Source organism: Sapajus apella, unplaced genomic scaffold (assembly GCF_009761245.1).
Source record: "Sapajus apella isolate SASKATOON/1434 unplaced genomic scaffold, GSC_monkey_1.0 scaffold4, whole genome shotgun sequence".
Lineage (NCBI taxonomy): Eukaryota > Metazoa > Chordata > Mammalia > Primates > Cebidae > Sapajus > Sapajus apella.
The window spans coordinates 4,962,718-4,980,059 of NW_022436944.1; the positions used below are offsets into that span (position 1 = coordinate 4,962,718).

The window sequence follows — 17,342 nt, forward strand, 5'->3', positions numbered from 1 at the left end:
TCAATATTACTTTTTCTAATATTGAAAATACTTGCCTTAATATATTATTTCAATAATTTTCTTCATCTTATAAACTTAATATATGCAGTCTCATAAATTTCTTTTCTAGTATTCCTTTTTTCTGCTTTCCCAAAATGCCTGATTTAAGGAAAAAGACAAAAAGGATAATGGATAATATTTACATTTAGATCTCAAGTACTTGTGCGCGCACGCGCGCGCACACACACACACACATATACACACACAAACGTAAAATGAACCCTTTTGGGTATATAGTTGAATTGTTGTCACTCAAATTTATCCATCTTTCACTTTGGAGACCAGAGAACAAGAAAAACACAGAAGGGTGAAATTCAGGCATGTTCTTATTAGACTCCTTTATTCTTGCAAAAAGATGTAAAATATACAGTCTGTTTAGCTGACCACTCAAGTAAATACCACAGAGAATAGTACTTGTAGTCCTCTAGCGGAGTGAATCCAAAGTCATTGCATATTATTTCTTGTCATACACTCAGTTTAGAGAGAAAATGAAACTCTGGAGAATGTACACAATTTATCCACTCTGATAAATATAAAGAGTGCTTATTTTAATACTAACAATGTAGACGTGATATTGAACAGTAGAGTTGGTCTTCCGGTTTCAATATTTTATATTTCCATAGATCTAAAACATATTAAATGACCCCAAATTATATCTTTCTTTTTTATACCATAGTATGTATTTCTGGAATTTTATGCATATTTTTTCACATTTCAAAACATGATGAGTTAAATTCATTAAGCCTTAGATTGAGGAAAATTTTTTCAGCTTTAATCATATCTAAGGATATTTCTTTCCTTTTTTCAAGTAGTTCTAAGTTGACTATCCCAATGGGATATCCTGTTTGGATGTCCTAACTATGTGAAACCTATACTTGTGATCGCTGATATAAGAACTTGCTCTTTTCACACTTTCTTTCTTTCTCTTTTCTTTTTTTTTTTTTTGAGATGCAGTCTCACTTCTGTCACCTACGCTGGAGTGCAGTGGTGATATCTCGGCTCATTGCAACCTCCGCCTCCTGGGTTCAAGCGATTTCCTGCCTCAGCCTCTCCTCCCGAGTAGCTGGGATTACAGGCGACCGCCACCACACCCAGCTATTTTTTGTATTTTTAGTAAAGACGGGGTTTCAACATGTTGGTCAGGGTGGTCTTGATCTCCTGATCTCATGAACTGCCTTCCTCGGCCTCCCAAAATGCTGGGATTACAGGCGTGCACTACTGTGCCAGGCTTTTTTTTTTTTTTTTTTTTTTTTCATTTTCTACTGTTTTTTGATTTAAAATATGAGAAAAATTTAAGAAAATATTCAAATATAGTCATTTCACAAAGATTACTCCACAGTTGTTAGGTAGCATTATGTAGCTCACTTTATAATGGCTTAGAATATTTTTTCATCTGCTGATGTCTAGAAGTCTAGATTGGTATGTAAAGGTAGTTTGTGGTGTCACTACATAGTAGAACTTGTAGGAGAATAAAAAATTGAAAATGGGAAGGTTAAGCATTCTACTATCTATACTTGGATTAAGCAAGATAAGCAGAAATTTAATTGTAAAATGCCACGGTTTTGACCTCTCATGAAATTAATTATACTGAACTACCTCCTTGTATAGACCCTTTATTAGTCTGGCCTCACATTGCTAATATAAACAAACCCTGAGACTGAGTAATTTATAAAGGAAAGAGGTTTAATGGCTCACAGTTCCACATATCTGGGGAGGACTCACAATCATGGCGGAAGGTAAATGAGGAGCAAAAGTTATGTCTTACATGGTGATAGGCAAGAAAGCTTGTGCAGGGGAAATTCCATTTATCAAACCATCAGATCTCCTGAGACTTATTCACTACCATGAGAACAGTATGATTCAATTATTTCAACCAGGCCCTGCCCTTCATACATGGGTATCATCACAATTCAAGTTGAGATTTGGATGGGGACACAGCCAAACCATATCTGACCCATTTTTCTTTGAGTTATACTGAGAGAACAAATGGATAAAACTTACTGCCTTAGATACTGTAACAAGGTAAGGTGATATACTTTACTTTCCTGTACTCCATACACCAAAACCCATGAGAGAACTATATTTATACTCACAATATAAGAAACTGATGTTAGCTCTGTGGACAACTGGTTTGATTTTATTTATGAACTCTAGAAATTACATAACTAAGTCTGGCTCATTTGGCAGAGACTACTAGAAAGCATAGAACAAAACGTATTATGATTTTTTTGAATATTCAAGAAATTACATCGTTAATGTTTGTCTTATCAAATCTGGTTTCTTCTAATCATATTTCATGTTTTCTATCATCTTTCTTTTTTCCCCTTCTCTCCTGCTTTTCTTGTACACTCATTTCAAATGTTAATCTGTTGTATGGTGTTGTTTATATTTGAGCAAACTCTAAGTTCCTTTTGTTACTCACTGAGGTAATCATATGTAAACAAGAAGGATTACTTGCTAACACATTGAGTGATGTTTGGTTCACTGAAAGAGTGTTATTAAGATGGTTGGCAAATATACACGAATATTTATAAAAGAGGAAAAGGAAGATAAGAGGGATCCGATGTACCATAATGGGGTTTCAGAGATAGAAATTGCTGTTAGCTAGGGTAAATCAAGTGGGGTGTAGGAGTTCAAAAAGTCTTCATGATAGTGAGGGCATTAGAGCTGATCTTTAAGGAGTGTTAGACTTTAAATATCAGTGCTATGCTATATGAAATATAATTCTTTTAAATCTGTTGAGGTTTCAAGTGAAATTACTTTTAAAAATTTAAACTTACATTTCTTATATTAGCAGCCTGTCCAAACATTTTAAGCTAAGTAAGAGAAATAAATTTCCTCTTACTGATTTTATAGGGTAACCTCCCTAATATCAGCAGAAAGGATTGATTATATTCTCCGTAGGATTTCTCCATTTGGTTTGTTCAGGTTTACTAAGTAACCCTGTCTAACATTTATCAATTTCCGTGTGTCAGGTATGCCATTCACGATGAGAAATGAAAACATGATAAAAACTATTAAAAACATAAAACATCATATAGTAAATCACAGACTATTTCATGTTTATTATCTTAAATTAATATTTCAATTACAGTAACTTAAGCAAATAAAATATAAACTTAGAAAAAAAAAACAAATACAGGTAAAACTTCAAATACAAAACCCCATGATTTTATTGTTCCAATTATTGTACACAAATAAAATAAGGAGAAAATAAAAAGCAATAGTTTTTTCTTATTTATTATTATTTTTTTTCTGTACAGACCATTGGATCTCAAAATTAAGAGGATAGAGTATTAAAATAAAAAAACAAAAAAGCAATAACAGTCTGTAAAAGCAAAGACTTCCATTCTGGAAAGCCGTGTGACTGCCAGTGATAATCAGACCCAATCTTATTTGATCTTTATGTACTTTACTTTTTATAACACATTATCAGATGTATTTTGTTTAAGTACATTATCAATCAAAAGATAAGAAAACATAATCTCATGATGAACTGCATGACATTAGAAATGAAGATGCAAACTCTCTTGTTTTCCAACAAATTCTTTTGTACTTATTAATGTTTCTAACCAAAACCAAGATAAAATGAGAATACCCTGAACAAAGCAGAGAGACAGAAATAATTAAATTTGCGATGTTTGTGTGCTCTTTAGGATATTAGAGTTAAATATTAATCTATTTTAATTACTGATCATCTATCTCCTCCATATCAAACCAACCATATGTAATATAAAAATATAATACATATGACCATGTAATTTTGTTCTATAAATGCAGACTTTTTCTAATATTAGTAAACTAACCAAGGAAATTCACCAGTTTAACAAATCATAAAAGAAAAGCAATTTGATCATCTCAATAAAAACTGAAAAGCTTTAAGTAAAAATTAGCATCTATTTAGGCAAGCAAGAAGGGTAACTTTTTCAACCTGATCAAGAGTATCTATAAAAAAACAAAAACAAAAACATAAATAGCATTATTTAAAATGATGAATGATTATAGGCAAATACTTTGTAGATACGTCACTGAGGCAATGGATCAACAACAAAAATTAACTTAAAAAAATTAAGAAAATCAAAACTAAGTTACCTGAAATGAAAATTTCACATAATCTTTGCAAATTAAATATATTATAAACATACAAATTTATACATAATAATGTATATATTATACAGTCACATATATTTTATATAAGCTGAATAATCACGCTTATAGTATATATAATCCACATATAGTCAGCTATGTAAATGTGTTTTAAATGCATAAATTTATTTATATAACTACATACATGAATACATTATATATTTTAAATTATATAACTGATTATATATAACCTATATGATTATTATAATTATTACATGTATTATAAATTTTTGTATTTTTTTAGTAGAGACGGGGTTTCATCGTGTTGCCCGGGCTGGTCGCAAACTCCTGAGCTCAGGCAGTCTGCCCGCCTTTGCCTCCCAAAGTGCTGGGATTACAGGAGTTAGCCACTGCACCTGGCCTATATGAACATTTTTCCTCCTGGCCTCGTTGTAAGTGTACATCAATGGTTGAAAAGTTCCTTTCATTTAAAGTTTTGAATTTTTACATATAAAGCGATATATATGTGTATGTTAATAAACAACACAATTTTATTTCTCACAGTTCTAGAGGCCGGAAGTGAGAAATTGGGGGCAGCACGGTCAGGCTTTGGTGAGGACTCTCCTCTGAGTTACAGACTGCAGGCTTCAAGTTGTATACTCGCCTGGCAGAGACAGTAGGGAGGTCTCTGATTTTTGTTGTTGTTTTCTTTTTTAAAATAAAGGCAGTGATTCTAATCATAAAGTCTCCACCGTCAGGTCCTAATTTACTTCCATCTCCTAATACCATTACGTTGAAGGTGAGAATTTCAACATATGCATTTTGGGAAGAAAAACATTGTCTATTGCAATTATCAAGATTTTATTACAAAAACAGCTTTCATTTTCCACCTCTTTGCTCTGTCCTATGTTTCCTTCCTTAGTCTCTTTGTCTCTGCCTCTCTCTCTTTACCTCTCTTGTTTCTCCCTGTGGCTCTCTGTTGAATTTTTCAGACTGAGGATGTGAGTTCCAATGTTATAAGGTGCCCTATGTGGAGGCTTACATGACAGAGAACCTAGGGAGTGCCTAGGCCAACAGGCAGGGAGGAATGCAGGACTGAATTCCACTGAATCTTGCCAATACCCACATGAACGGAAGCTCCCCCAATCCAGGTTCATTTGAGATCACAGTCCCAGCTTTATCAGAGACACTGAGGCAGAGGCATCCAGCTAAGAGGTACCCAGATTCTGGTCCACACAAATTGTGAAATACTAAGTAGTTGTTGTTTAAAGATGTTAAGCTTTGGGGTGATGTCAAAGAAGAGCAAATCATTAACCTCACCTCCCAGGGCACAGGATCCTTCTACTCTCTGCCCCTGCTTCCCATCCTCAGAATCTCTACAGCCACACTGGCCCCTTTCTCACTTCTTCTGCCAGACTCACTTCCAGTTGTGAGTGTCTGCACCAGGGTGACTTCTCTTTGACACAGTTTCCAGAGTTGTGCAGGGGTGGGTCTCTAATGTCATTCTGATCATGACATAAACATTACCTCAGTGAGGCTTTTGCGGTTCCCTCCCAGGCAATGACTTCTTAAATCTCTCTCCCAACCTTTTGATTTTTACTTATAAATCAATAGTTTAATTTCTCCTGTTTTTATTTAATATTTAATTTCTTATTAATTTTATATCTTTATCGTTTTCTTCTGAATTCTAGAAGGACATCTGTTTTTCTCTTGTATCTTCTGATTTAAATTTGCCAGTATGAAAACTAAAGATAACCATAATAATATTCTTTGAACAAGATGAATATACCATTTTAATAAAAATCATATTTATTGGACATAAAAAGTTAAAACCAAGATAGCAAATTTGGGAGGTGAAAAAGTTCATTTAAATATGGGTCAGAGCCAGCAATCCCATTACTGGGTATGTACCCAAAAGATTGTAAATCGTTCTATTATAAAGACACATGCACACCTATGTTCATTGCAGCACTGTTTACAATAGCAAAGACCTGGAATCAACCCAAATGCCCATCAATGATAGACTGGACAAGGAATATGTGGCACATATACACCATGGAATACTATGCAGCCATAAAGATTGATGAGTTCATGTCCTTTGTAGGGACATGGATGAATCTGGAAACCATCATTCTCAGCAAACTGACACAAGAACAGAAAATCAAATACTGCATATTCTCACTCATAGTTGGGTGTTGAACAACGACAACACACAGAGAGGGGAGCGTCACACACAGGGAGGCATCTGTTGTGGGGATTAGGGAGGAACAGCGGAGGATGGGGAGGTTGGGGAGGAATAACATGGGAAGAAATGCCAGATATAGATGACAGGGGGGTGGAGGCAGCAAACCACCTTGTCATGTAAGTACCTATGCAACAACCCTTCATGAGCTGCACATGTACCCCAGAACCTAAAGTACAATAAAAATAAGTAAATAAATAAATATGGGTCAAAGATCTCATTTCTAAGATGATAATCAAAAATATTGCTTTTACTGTGATAATGTTAGATAGAATTTGATTCTCAAAGCAACACTGATTTTTTAGTAAGTAACAATACAATCTGAATCCAAATATTAAAGTTTAGTTCTTAGTATTTATTTATAGGAATATTTATCCATTTTCTTAATATGTTTTTCTAAATAATTTAAGCAGAACTTGGTAGATCATGTTAACAAGTTTTTAAAAAAACATTTAAAAGTTCATATCTAGCTCAGGTTCTAAATTCTGAATTTTAATGCTACTAGCAATTTGACCCATGTTGTTTTATTTTTTATGTGATTTATTTATTTATTATTATTATTTTTTGAGACAGTTTTGCTCTTGTTGCCCAGGCTGGAGTGCAGTGGTACAATCTCGGCTCACTGCAGTCTTCACCTTCTGAGTTCAAGTAATTCTGCCTCAGCCTCTCCAATATATGGGATTACAAGCACATGCCATCATGCCCAGCTAATGTTTGTATTTTTAGTAGAGTCAGGGTTTTTCCATGTTCTACAGGGTGGTCTCCAGCTCCTGAACTCAGGTGATCTGCCCGCCTCAGCCTCCCAAAGTGCTGGGATTACAGGTGTGAGCCACCGTACCCAGCACTTTATTTTTTATTTTAATTTTATGTACATACGAATTTTTTATTGTCTTAAGCAAAAATAGTTTTCATGAAGAATTTTAATACCTACATATATCCATAAATAAGCATGGATTCGCATATCTCCTGTTGTATACCTTCTGGCATTAAAACTTCATAGAATGTACTTATCTCATTGCATCACCAAAAATATGCCTCAATGCATTTTAATCAGCTGATATGTCATTACAAATATGTTTACTTAAGGTAAATAAAGGAGGGTCATATACCAGCCATGTTTTCATGGGCATGCATTATTTAGCATTGTTGGAAAATTAATCTAAATCTGATAGTAAAATTAAACTGGGATGTCTTTTGTAGGATAGTGGAGCCTGAGGTAAATAGTATTATATCTATGCCTGGAAATGGTTACATTTTTGCCTTTGCTAGGTCTTTATCGTGAAATGTTGTGTCAAATCTAGCTAGGAGCTAAACTGGGTTTGGATTTTGTTGTTGCTGTGAGTACCTTAAATGAACTACAAGCTTCAAATATCTCTAGAATTACCTTAAGTTTGAAGCAGGGGTGGCTATAAGGATGGTTGGCTTCTGAGTGTGTTTTTCTCAATATCTGCTGACCCTTGGCTTTAGGTTATATATTTTTCTCTGTGCCTCACAGAAGGTCTCTTTCCACGCTCTTGACCATTTCCCCAACTGTGGCTTGCTGTTTTCTGTTTCTCAGTGCTCCTTACCTGGTTTGATAGGGGTGTTGTTCTCTGTTCAAGTTTGGCCTCATTTTACCAGGTGCTGTGGTCCTGGGTCTCAATGCTATGGTCTTCTCAGTGACTCTGCCCCAACCCAGGGGCAGGGAGACTCTCCCAGTGGTCCAGGTCTAAAACACATTTCTTCCCATTCTCCAAGAGAGGTTTTTTTTGTGTGTGTTTATTTGTTTTTTGTTTGTTTGTTTCTGTTTCATTCCCCTAGCCTCAGGTCTTCACCTGTGTTTAAAAGACAGGAGATTTGTCACCTGCTCCCAGCATCCTAAGGCCTTTCCACTGTGGGGGAGCAGGTGGGATATTGTACTTTTCTTGCAGTAGCAGTCATTCTTTTCTGTTAAAACTGTCTCATAAGGGAAGGCTTCTCAAAACGCTCCACCCAGTCTGCAGTTCTATGCATGAGAACTCGTGAGTGGGTGTAAATTCTCCTGTGCCTTTGGCTTCCTGAGTTTCCACACTCTCATGATTGCCCACACTCAGCCTTTAGCAATTCGTACAGATTTCAGCGGCATTCTCCTTACTGGCTTGCACAGCATTGGTATCCATCTGCTTCAAGTACACAAGAGCTGATATTCTGTAACTTTTTGAGTTCTTCTTGATATACTTAGATTTCGAGTTAATAGTTTTACTGTAACTTCGACTACCAGATGGGTTTCAGAAAAGTTGTATCTTTGCAGAGTATTCAACTGTTTTCTTATAATTTATACCTGGTAGCCTTATGACCTTTCCAACTTTCTAAATTTTGTGCAGAAGGCAGAATCTAGACTTTTTCAAGCATAAATATACTACTTTTTGAAAAGCCTAATTAACCTATCAAAAAAGTAGAAATTCTTAACAATCTCGTATTTGTGAAAGATGCTGATGTATTATTCCCATTAAAGCATGTCTTGTGATGAGGTTTCATTTTTGTGCCAGCAACCTAGTGCCTATCCAAAGCACAACATTAGATGTCTCTGGGATCTTTTGGTGGGTAAGAATGAAACAATTCATTATTATGTACATGTATTATGGGTGATATGTAACATCAAGTTTTTTCTCAATTAGGATTTCTTTTTTCTTTTTCTTTTTTTTTATTTTTTGAGACAGTCTTGCTTGATGCCCACAGGCTGAAGTGCAGTGGCGCCATCTCAGTTCACTGCAACATCTGCTTCCTGGGTTCAAGTGATTCTCCTGCCTCAGCTTCCTGAGTAGCTGGGATTACAGGTGCCTGCCACCATGCCCTGCTAATTTTGGTACTTTTAATAAAGAGAAGGTTTCACCATGTTGACTAGTCTGATCTCGAACTCCTAACCTCGAGGCATCCACCCACTTCAGCCTTTTAAAGTTCTGGGATTACAGGTGTGAGTCACCTCTCCCAGCCAAGATTTCTTTTAGTATAATTTAAGTACTACATTCCAAACCTAAAATGAAACCCAACTATTAATCTGACTTCATATTGTACCTACAGATATTTGCATATTCTGGGGAAAGTAATTGCAATGCTTATATTGTAACCTTTGTCTTGAATATTCTGAAAACATCAAATAAGCTTATTAACAACATAAAATGTCTTCACTATGACTTATTCTTTTATTTTAATTGAACAATTTTCCAATTTTTTTATAAAGAGCTTAATAAATTGAGACTTCTGCACCCAGTAAGTGCAGATTTGACAAAACATATCAAACCTTTGTAATCCAACAGCAAAGCATGACTGAGACTTCTTTTCATTTTCTTTTTCATTTCACAGTTACCTATAATGATATTATTAGTCCTTTTAAGGTTTTTGGGTTTTATTATTTTTTTCTTAGTGTTACATGTTTATGCAGTGTATCGATGCAAATAGTTTCCTGATTTATAAAAATACTTGGCAAATTACATAATGGAAAGCCAAAGAAGGTAATAGATAATGTACATAATCCAACTAAGAACCTCTAGATCTATAGTAGACATACTTAACATTTTATTGTTAGAATTCATAATTCAATGGCCAATACCTTGTTATATGTTATTAGATGAAAATAAAACATGCCACTCTAAAGAAAAGATTCAAATATTCAGTGGCTAAAATAAGTTAGATTATTTCTTTTTCATTTACTATTCAGAAGAAGGTGAAAGATATAGGGTAGACAGGTAGACATGTTCCACAAGATTGTCATGGAATCTTATGAACCTTCTAACTTTTTATCCCACTATCTTCTGGGAAATATATGGTCAAGGCTGACTTAGAGAAATACGTATGTGTTTGGTTCATAGAAGTAAGTACAGGATGGGGGAGAGAAAAGTGTTTCTTTTTTAAAAAAAATGTGCTATGGAAGTTACATGCATGAAATCTGGTTTCATCCCATTGACTAGAATTTAGCTACATACACAAAATTAGCAGCATGGAGGGTTTAACAGCATAGTCTAGATAGCCACATACTCTATTAAATTTAGGTGATTTTATCACTAAAAGAAAGAAAAGGCTGGGAGCAGTGGCTCAGGTCTGTAATCCCAGCAATTTTAGAGGCTGAGGCAAGCAGATCACCTGAGGTCGGGGGTTCAAGACCAGCCTGACCAATATAGAGAAAGACCATCTCTACTAAAAATACAAAATTAGCTAGGTGTGGTGGTGCCTCTCTGTAATCCCAGCTACTTGGGAGGTTGAGGCAGGAGAATCGCTTGAACCTGGGGGGTGGAGTTTGCAGTTAGCCGAAATTGTACCATTGCACTCCAGCCTGGGGCAACAAGAGCAAAACTTTGTCTCAAAAAAAAAAAAAAAAAAAAAGAAAAAGAAAAAAGCTCTGTTAATAAAACAGTGTTTTTAACAAGGCCATATTGTAGCTGCAAAAACTGAGTTTTGTGTGTGTCGCTGTTTTGTTACAATGATACCCCCAGCATGATTTTGTTCCTCCAACATCCTGAAGAAAGATTATGATACCTGGTAACAATATTACTGAATTGCTCTTGCTTTTGGACATTATTCAATCCAAAGCTAGCCTTCCTCGTTCTAGCCTCTGTAGTCACACAGCAAAAGTCTAAATCCTATAACACTCTACCAGCTTCCTGTTACGCAGAGACCCTGCCCTTCCTTGTTTTACACAATTGTGTTCCTTATAGACTTTAACTGATGAGCTTTGAAAAGGGAGGATTGATATGGGTAAACAAGTGACAGTCACTGCTGTATTCTGCTCCATACAAAACATCTTGGAAAGCATTGTGATTTAAGTAAAGGCAAGGAAAGCATTGTTCTGGCTTTCTCTGCATTTCCAGTCTCACATGACCAACTGAAGCAATCATGGATAGCTTTAATATGAAATGAGCTAAGACAGTACTAGTGTGCAAGTGTGAAACGTGTTGTTATGAAGAGAAAAGCAGGGGAGATGAAACGGCAGATATGAAAAGTGTCGGGTTTTAAAGGTAAGATTAAGAAGTTTGGTTCTCTACCTCTAGGCATTCAGTATCATTGAAATACTGTACTGGGAATATAATGAGTTGAATTATTTTACTGGAGAGAGGTAGGTGAATTTACTTTAGGGAAAAGAGAAAAGTTGAATAAATGGAGTTTGGGAGACCAGTCAGGAAACAATTACAATAACGTAGGTTTGAAGTTAGGTTATACCAGTAGCAATAAAGTGAATAGAAAGGGTTATATATGAGACATTGAGGAAGGAAATTTGAAGAATTAAATGGCAACATATAATGCTTAACAAAAAGGAATTAAAACTCATGAGCTCATGTAGCTTGGGGAGAAGTAGAGATTTCAATTGAAATAGAGACACAGTAAACAACGGTTTTGATGGCGATGGTAGAGAGTTCTACTTTAGGCTGCTGAAGATATCTGGAAATTTGGGCATGAAACTTGTAAGAATTGTTACATCTAGAGTTATATCTAAAAAGTCTTCTGTTCTATTTATTAGCACATGTGTGCTATTATTCATTTATCTATGCGTCCGTGCATAAGACTGGAATATCAGCACTTGTATATGTCCTAGTTTCCGGAAGCTCTTCACATAACTCTCCATCTTTTGGTCCTGCTAATGGTGCTGGTGTCTCGCTACTGACTTTGTCTTCTTCTTTTAAAATCTTTCGCATCTAATATTTTTTATGACCCAGGCATGATCCTTGGCTTCCCTTTTTAAAGTTGTGTTCTACTGCATCTGCTTCTGTCGTCTAGAAGAAAGAACTCAAACAAATTCCACAACTCTTAGAGCCTTTTTCCATTACTTCTTTTCTTGCCATGTGGCTGTTTTCATTCTAGTTTTTTTCACAGACCTCTAAAAGAAACAGAACATTAATTATTATTATTTATTGTACTTTAAGTTCTGGGGTACATGTGTGGAAAATGCAGAGTACATGTGCGGAACACATGTGCCATAGTGGTTGGCTGCATCCATCACCCCGTAATCTACATTAGGTATTTCTCCTAATGCTATCCCTCCTCTAGCTTCCCAGCCCCCAATAGGCTGGGTGTGTGATGTTCCCCTCCGTGTGTCCATGTGTTCTCATTGTTCAACTACTACTTATGCATGAGAATATGCGGTGTTTGGCTTTCTGTTCTTATGTTAGTTTGCTGAGAATGATGGTTTCCAGCTTCATCCATGTCCTCCCAAAGGACATGAACTCATCCTTTTTATGGCTGCATAGTATTCCACGATGTATATGTGCCACATTTTCTTTAACCAGTCTATCATTGATGGGCATTTGGGTTCATTCCAACTCTTTGATATTATGAACGGTGCTGCCATAAACATATGTGTGCATGTGTCTTTATAATAGAATGATTTATACTTCTTTGGGTATATATCCAGTAATGGGATTGCTAGGTCAAATAGTATTTCTAGTTCTAGATCCTTGAGTAATCTCCACACTGTCTTCCACAATGGCTGAACCAATTTATACTCCCACCAACAGTGAAAAAGTGTTCCTATTTCTCCACATCCTCTCTAGCGTCAAGAAACAGGTCATACTTTGAAGTATCTCTACATTATCACTGTGAAAATTTGATTTTTGTCTTTTTTGTTGTATCCTGGTGGCAAGTAACATATGAAACTAGTACATGAAATCATATAACTTTTAACCTAAAGTGCATATTTGATTGCCATCATCTAACTAATTTAAGTATCATATGCTTGAAATAATTCAGTCATGCACATTTCAAAGACAAAGTACATCGTATTCCATAAAGATAGTAGTTGAACATTAATCTGTTCTAATTACACTACATGTCAATCACCAGTTATGATTCACTTTCAGTGTTCGTAACTTACCCTGCCTACTGACTCTCCAACTCAATTTGGGGATCATTTTGCTTATAAAGCTTTAAAATTTTTAGACAATTTTATGTTAATAATTGACATTTTAAGAATTTATATTTGCTTTTAAGTAAAAGTGATATGCTTTAAGTTAAAAAGCCTTTTTAAAACACTGTATGTTACTTCCTTATTCTTAAAATTGAGTATGTTTATTTTGTGATTTTTGTGTGAATTTACTTTCTAAGCAATTTTTCAACACCTTATTCTATTGATTGAGGTTCACTGATGGAACCATAGCTAGGGTGGCAGAAGTATTTGTTTATTACAAAGGACAATTTGTCGCACCAGACAGGGAGGTAAGGACTTGAAATAGAAGCTGAGCAAATTTAAAATCACACAATTTTTAACTGGAGAGAACAATAGCTGTTATTTAAAATATTTGTATACATTAAGGAACATGTAAAGGGGGACTAATTACAACTTGACAGAGGCTTATCATTTCAGTTCAAAGATGTGAAAACTGGAAAGAATTTTTACTCCTACTTTTAAAGGAAGAAATAAAAAGACAGACCAGCTATTTATTAATGATTTCTCTTGAATTTATCAGAGAACTAAAATTATAGGGAAAACAATTGATCCGAAATATAAGATTTATCAATATCGTTGCATAAATCAGTAGTTTGTAACTTTTCATTGCTGAGTAGTTTGCTATTATATGGATATGCCAGAGTTTATAGACATGTTGGTTGTTTCCAGTTTGGGGAAATTATCAATATACCTGTTATACAAGTTGGTATATAATATTTACAATCTGCTTGTTCATATTTACTTCCAGTAGCTTTGATTTAGATTATATTTTATATGTAGATCTAATAATGGCCAACTGGAAGCTTAATACCACATTTTGTAGTTTATGAATATGGTATATCTCTCCATTTTTAAAATCCATAACTTTTACATCAACATTTTTAGTGCTACTCTAATTGATGATATAGTTATCTATCAACTTATATCTCTGTCTATATCTGTATTTTAGTTTCAGTTTTCAATTGTTCATTTCTATCATGTAGGGTCATGATTGGCCTTTTTATGTTCACCTTATATCCTGTGACCTTGCTTTTCTTGCCTATTGATTCTAGGAACTTGGGGTAGATTTAGTGAGATTTTAGACATACATAATAATGTGGCACATGAATACAGAGTAAATCACTGTAAAGTTTTTAGTCATATGATTACATTGGACTTAGTTCTTCCCATTAACTTCATTCTGGAATGATTCTAAACTTCTTGCTATATAACTGATTTTATACACTCAAAGTTCTCCCTTATATAGCTACTGAATCTTATAGAAATCCATGCATAATTTTTTAAAATTTTCTTTTTAGACTCATAGTGTTTGCTTCAAAAACTAATTGTTCTACTTTATGCAAACAAATTATTTTAATATATATTTTGTTGAAAACGTAGTGCCCAAATTGCATGCAGAGCTGAGACTCCAACAATTTCAGAGTCAAATTGGGCTCTCTTTTTGATAGTAGATCTACAGTAAAAATAATGAGCAATATTAGCTCATATAATTCTCTTAGTGATTTTATAGGTAGATAGTTTGCCCAGTTTCTCAGGTGAACATAGTACAACCAGTGTTTATACTCAAATCTCTTATATTAAATCCATTGCTTTTCAACATTATGCTAGCTTAACCCAGTCATGTAATTAATTTTATAAATTTTACTATATGAAATGAGAAGGGTTTACAATATGATTTTTTCTATAATTCAATGAATGCTATGTATGGTAAATAAATAGATAAATAAAATGTTGATTTTATCTCTAAATTACTGATCTGCACAGTAATGTTTTATACTTAAGGATTTTATCACCTTTTCAACCTTAGGATCGAAAACAAGACACAGGGAATAATTTTTATTTAATCATCCATTTTTATAAAATACTATCTTCTCATTGTTATATCCTGCAAATTTTTTTACAGATTCTTTCAAATATGTTTCTCCTTCCAGTGAGGATCTAAATTGCACACAATGAAATATGATAGTTACTAAAACAACATCCAAGTATAAAAGAAATATAATTTTGAAAAGAAAAAAATATAGAGATAACTAATTTTATGTTCATAAGCTATTAACAGTTCACAGCTTTGAGAAATCAAAGACTACCTGGTAGTACAATTACTAATTAACTTAGATTCCCAGAGAGAAGCATTTGTGTAAACTACTTTCAAGGTTAAGGCTTTTAACAATCACATGTTGAGCAGAAGTTTATTAAATACTGATAGGGTGGTGAGGGTGCAATAAAGCTTTATGAGTAGGTCCGTATATACCTAAGCAACTTTCCTTGATCACTATTTTGGCAGCCTTATCCAACTCTGGTACAACATAGCAAACAGAACAACCTATGAAATAAGGTAAGTCTATGGCTCATATGCTTTTTTCTATTTTTATGTTTCCAACTTCTTTAAATATAAATTATAATTCACCTTTTTTCTTAATTTGTGTTAGCAATATTCCCATCTATCTGCACTAGGTTAAAATAGCAATATCATATATTGTAAATTGCCATTTAAAATATGTAGTGCCTTGTACTAAAACAGGAAAATATATTTCTGATTATTTTTAAATATGGGTTGTTTTTTGGGGGGGCCAACTCTTCACTGTAACTTTTGAAAGTCTTAGGTGGAATAATAGCAAGTTTTCTTTAATGACTCTATGTGAAAGAAAATAAGTATTGATTAAGATTTTGAAAAATAGATGAATATTCTAATAAAATATCCTTAAATACATTTTAAGATAATCTATATAGAGTAGAATGCTACATTTATAAAACATTTATTTTTCCTAGCTTATCTTTTAAAGATAATTCATCAAGTTATTATACAATAAGGTATTATTCATCTTCATAGTAATTATTCAGAGTATCAATATATAATTTTCAAGAGGAGTTACTTAAAATTACTGTAATCCAAAATTACAAAGATCATATTTTTGATCACAGTAATTTTAAGCGATTATTTTAAAATTTGTTTTGATTTTTCTAGACAAAGGAGAGTTTGTTTCAAGTCAAAATTGATTTTTTAAGGCTTTTGTTATCAAAAAGGAAAGAGATTTACACTTATTTAAAATTGAACACTAAATGTGACTGTCATTTCTCAACATAACGTCAAGCAACTGGACTTCATTTTTTGAACAGCTTTATATATTACCTGTTGCTTTAAGTTTAGTTTACATTCATTTCCTTTGAAGATTACTGAGGCAATAAACAGCTTACATATCTGTAACGGAAAATTATATGCTAAGAATGAATGCTAATCTGCAGATATTCATTTATAAGCTATACTAAAAATTAACTTTTTGTTTATTCACTATTAGTATCTGACTTATTTTACGATTCTTGCTAATAAGAATGTAACTATCTAATTGAGGAAATTGACATACACATAAACAATTGCAATGGACATTTAATATGTCTGGTAAATGGAGAAAGCTTAGATTAACTCTGCCTCAGAGTTGTAAGGAACTCACCATGGCATTTCAAATGAGTATAAATTAGAATTCACCTAGAAGAGCAGATGGGGAGGGATTGAAATTGAACAGCAGATATGAAGGCAACACATTTTCTAAAAATTATGCTGTGGTGCTGGGGAAAAAATGAGGGTATAATTCTAAAAATACTTTGAAGATGAAGTCCATAGGACTTATTGAATAACTGAATATTGGAAAACATATGGAAAAGGGAAAAGAAGTTTTTAGGTTGGGACAACTGGGTACCTGAACTGACATAGTCACAGAACAGGGACCATTGTGAGACCAAAAAAAAAAAAAATTGATTTTAAACCCAGCAATTTATTAAAACGTTTACTGTAGAAATTCTAAGTTTTACTTTGGTGTTATGTCTTTGAATTAAGATTTACATAAAAATCATGGAATACACTGTAAAAAATATGTGTGGTCAAAATTAAAATAAACAAATTTGTTTTCAGATAATTATTGGAGATGTGTTCTTTCTAGTCAACCTTTGGGTATCTTCTATATCCTACCTCAGAAGTATAATGTCATCTAATAATAAAAATATATTTTTGATATGAAAGTGTTTTATAGTTCATTTACTGCTGTTTGATGGAGGAATTTGGTGATAATTCAAAGATTTTTAAATAAA

The 17,342-nt window shown here is 33.8% G+C and overlaps 1 protein-coding gene across 2 annotated transcripts in view; it reads left to right on the forward strand.

Annotated features, from left to right (window-relative positions):
- The window catches only part of SI (sucrase-isomaltase), a 154,409-nt gene that overhangs the window by 37,538 nt on the left and 99,529 nt on the right, over nt 1-17,342 (forward strand). For both annotated transcript variants that reach the window (XM_032261547.1, XM_032261556.1), the window contains one exon: nt 15,544-15,594. The gene's annotated coding sequence lies outside the window, so the exon portion shown is untranslated. The remainder of the gene's footprint in view (nt 1-15,543; nt 15,595-17,342) is intronic.